The sequence below is a fragment of the Oryctolagus cuniculus genome, chromosome 5 (assembly GCF_051225735.1).
Source record: "Oryctolagus cuniculus isolate XC-2025 breed Fujian yellow rabbit chromosome 5, ASM5122573v1, whole genome shotgun sequence".
In the NCBI taxonomy this organism is placed as follows: domain Eukaryota; kingdom Metazoa; phylum Chordata; class Mammalia; order Lagomorpha; family Leporidae; genus Oryctolagus; species Oryctolagus cuniculus.
The window spans coordinates 49,042,168-49,046,460 of record NC_142871.1 but is presented as its reverse complement, the minus strand read 5'-3'; the positions used below and the strand labels follow the sequence as shown (position 1 = coordinate 49,046,460).

The window sequence follows — 4,293 nt, the reverse complement described above, 5'->3', positions numbered from 1 at the left end:
CATAGACTGGGAGGATCTCAACAGATTCTTTGAGAATCTAAAATTCCCTATTTTCAGGTAGCACTTATGTTGCCTTGGCCTCTCTTGATTATCCTGAGAACTGTGGCTCAGTGTTTGTTGACTTGCATATTGCTGAAATGTTCCTTGAATCTACATGAATAAACTGCCAGTTTTTCTCAGGTGCATCAATCCCTAGCTGAAATTTTAGCCCTATGAGGACTCTGTTTTGGAATGTTCAATAATGTTTGAATATTTAAAACTGTTTATACATATCTCGTTCTTAATGAATTTCAGATGGATTATTTTTTATTTCTTTAGAATTTTAAAACATATAGCATGATAATTATATAGTTTTAAAATGTTAATGCATTAGATCTTAGAAAAATAGGTTCTCTAGTTGGTGATCAAGTTTTTCTTTTTCTTTGAGTTCTAACCTAGTAAATGTAGGAAAACTCTCTTAGATGTCTTAAGTTCATATCTATTTATTGTGTTTAAGGAAAAAAGCATCCTTTCAGTCTTACTAATAAAAGAGTAATCAGTATATTCTGGCTCTTTTTTCAAAGTCAACCACATAGAAAACCATAGTAAAACAAGAGCCCTAGAATAAAGGGAAGAGGCACGAGGTGTCCATGAGAAATCCCTGGGAAGAAAGTGGGTTGAACTACTAAGTATGAGAGTTGCCCCAAGCAAAATTTTGCTTGTGGTGACAATGAGTAAACAGATCAATGTTTTTGTATTTTCAGCTTTATTCTTGCTTCTCTTTGTTATTAGTTCAAAACCTTGCTTTGTGTTTCACTAGGGAGATTAAGAAAGAATGATCATATGTTGGTAAAAGCATCCATGAGAATAATACAAAAGCTAGGGGAAAATTCGAACTGGGTGAGGTGTTGATTAAAACAATAGAAACTGTGCTCGCTTCGGCAGCACATATACTAAAATTGGAACGATACAGAGAAGATTAGCATGGCCCCTGCGCAAGGATGACACGCAAATTTGTGAAGTGTTCCATATTTTTTAATGATTAAAGGATCTATCCAACAGGAAGATATTACTATTATAAATGTATACGCACCTAATTACAGGGCGCCTGGCTACCTGAAAGAATTACTAAAGGATTTAAAGGGAGATATGGACTCAAATACAATAGTTACAGGGGACTTCAACACCCCACTCTCACCAATGGACAGATCAACCAGACAGAAATACAACAAGGAAACAACTGAGCTAATTGACGCCATAGACCAAATAGACCTAATAGATATCTTCAGAACCTTCCACCCCACAGACACAGAGTTCACGTATTTCTCCCCAGTACATGGAACATTCTCTAGGATTGACCATATACTAGGCCATAAAGGGAGCCTCAACAAATTCAAAAAAATTAAAACTATACCATGCAGCTTCTCAGACCATAGAGCAGTGAAACTTGAGATCAACAACCCAAGAATCTCTACATCATATGCAAATATATGGAGAATGGACAACATGATCCTAAATGAACAGTGGGTCATCGAAGAAATTAAAAGAGAAATCAAAAGATTTCTAGAAACAAATGAAAATGATAACACAACCTATCAAAACCTGTGGGACACAGCAAAAGCAGTGCTAAGAGGAAAGTTTATAGCAATTAGTGCCTACATCAAGAAGCTGGAAAGGAACCAAACAAATGAACTCTCCATGCACCTCAAGGATCTAGAAAAACAGCAGCAAATCAAGCCCAAATCCAAAAGGATGAAAGAAATACTAAAGATCAGAGAAGAAATAAACAGAATTGAGACCAAAAAAAAAAAAATACAAAAGATCAACAAAACCAGGAGCTGGTTCTTTGAAAAAATAAACAAAATTGACACACCATTGGCCCAACTAACCAAAAAAAGGAGAGAGAAGACCCAAATCTGTAAAATCAAAGATAGTAATGGAAATGTAACAACAGACACAATAGAAATAAAAAGAATCATCAGAAACTACTACAAAGAGAAGTATGCTAACAAATTGGGGAACCTGGAAGAAATGGATAGATTCCTGGACAAATACAACATTCCTAAACTGAGCCGTGAAGATATAGAAAATCTAAACAGACCCATAACCATGGAAGAAATTGAATTAGTAATAAACGCACTACCGAAAAAGAAGAGCCCAGGACCGGATGGCTTCACTGCCGAATTTTACCAGACATTTAGAGAACAACTAACCCCAGTTCTTCTCAAATTGTTCCAAAAGATTGAAAGAGAGGGAATCCTCCCAAATTCCTTCTACGAAGCCAATATCACCTTAATTCCTAAGCCCGGAAAAGACACAACAGAGAAAGAAAACTACAGACCTATCTCCCTGATGAACATAGATGCAAAAATACTCAATAAAATTCTGGCAAACCGAATCCAACTACACATCAGAAAGATCATTCACCCGGACCAAGTGGGATTTATCCCTGGTATGCAGGGATGGTTCAATATTCGAAAGTCAATCAATGTAATACATCACATTAATAAATTGAGAAACAAAAATCATATGGTTATCTCAATAGATGCAGAGAAAGCATTTGACAAAATACAACACCCTTTCATGATGAAAACCCTAAGCAAATTGGGGTTAGAAGGAACATTCCTCAACACAATTAAGGCAGTCTATGATAAACCAAAGGCCAGCATCATATTGAATGGGGAAAAGTTGGAGGCATTTCCATTGAAAACTGGCACCAGACAGGGATGCCCACTCTCACCATTGCTATTCAATATAGTCCTAGAAGTGTTAGCCAGAGCCATCAGGCAAGAAAAAGAAATTAAAGGGATACAAATGGGAAAGGAGGAAGTTAAACTATCCCTGTTTGCAGATGACATGATACTATATATAGGGGACCCAATAAACTCCTATAAGGGACTACTGGAACTCATAGAAGAGTTTGGCAAAGTAGCAGGATACAAAATGAACGCTCAGAAATCAACAGCCTTTGTATACACAGACAATGCCAGGGCTGAGGAAGAACTACTAAGATCAATCCCATTCACGATAGCCACAAAAACAATAAAGTACCTTAGAATAAATTTAACCAAGGAGGTCAAAGACCTCTATGATGAAAATTATAAAACACTAAAGAAAGAAATAGAAGACGACACAAAAAAATGGAAAAACCTGCCATGCTCATGGATTGGAAGAATCAATATCATCAAAATGTCCATTCTCCCAAAAGCAATTTACAAGTTCAATGCAATACCAATCAAAATATCAAAGTCATTCTTCAAAGACCTAGAAAAAATGATGCTGAAATTCATATGGAGAAACAGGAGACCCAGAATAGCCAAAGCAATCCTTAATAATAAAAACAAGGCCGGAGGCATCACAATTCCAGACTTCAAGGCATACTACAGGGCAGTTATAATCAAAACAGCATGGTACTGGTACAAAAACAGATGGATAGACCAATGGAAAAGAATAGAAACACCGGAGATCAATCCAAACATCTATAACCAACTCATATTTGACAAAGGACCTAAAACCAACCCCTGGAACAAGGACAGCCTCTTCAACAAATGGTTCTGGGAAAACTGGATGTCCACATGTCGCAATATGAAGCAAGACCCCTACCTTACACCTTATACAAAAATCCACTCAACAGGATCAAAGAACTAGAGATGCGCCATGACACCATGAAACTAATTGAGAGCATAGGGGAAACCCTTCAAGATATCGGAATAGGCAAAGAATTCCTGGAGAAGACCCCACAGGCACGGGTAATCAAAGATAAAATAAACAAATGGGATTACCTCAAATTGAAGAGTTTCTTAACAGCAAAGGAAACAGTCAGGAAAGCGAAGAGGCAACCAACAGAATGGGAGACGTTATTCACAAACCACACAACAGATAAAGGATTAACAACTAGAATCTACACAATGATCAAAAAACACCACAGAATCAAAACAAACAACCCAATAAAAAAATGGGCCAAGGACCTTAACAGACATTTTTCAAAAGAGGAAATCCAAATGGCCAACAGACACATGAAAAAAATACTCAGGATCCCTAGCCATCAAGGAAATGCAGATCAAAACCACAATGAGATACCACCTCACTCCGGTTAGATTGGCTTACATACAGAAATCAACCAACAACAGATGCTGGCGAGGATGTGGAGAAAAGGGGACACTAATCCACTGTTGGTGGGAATGCAAACTGGTAAAGCCACTATGGAAGACAGTCTGGAGAGTCCTCAGAAACCTGAATATAGCACTACCACAGGACCCAGCCATCCCACTCCTTGGAATATACCCAAATGGAATTAAAGGGGTGAAAAAAGCC

At 37.5% G+C, this 4,293-nt stretch overlaps 1 non-coding gene across 1 annotated transcript; it reads left to right on the top strand.

Moving 5' to 3' along the window:
• The first annotated feature begins 908 nt into the window (after window positions 1–908).
• On the top strand, window positions 909–1,015 carry LOC127493307 (U6 spliceosomal RNA). The gene has a single exon (XR_007923366.1). It is a non-coding gene; the product is annotated as a U6 spliceosomal RNA (small nuclear RNA).
• Window positions 1,016–4,293: the final 3,278 nt, after the last annotated feature.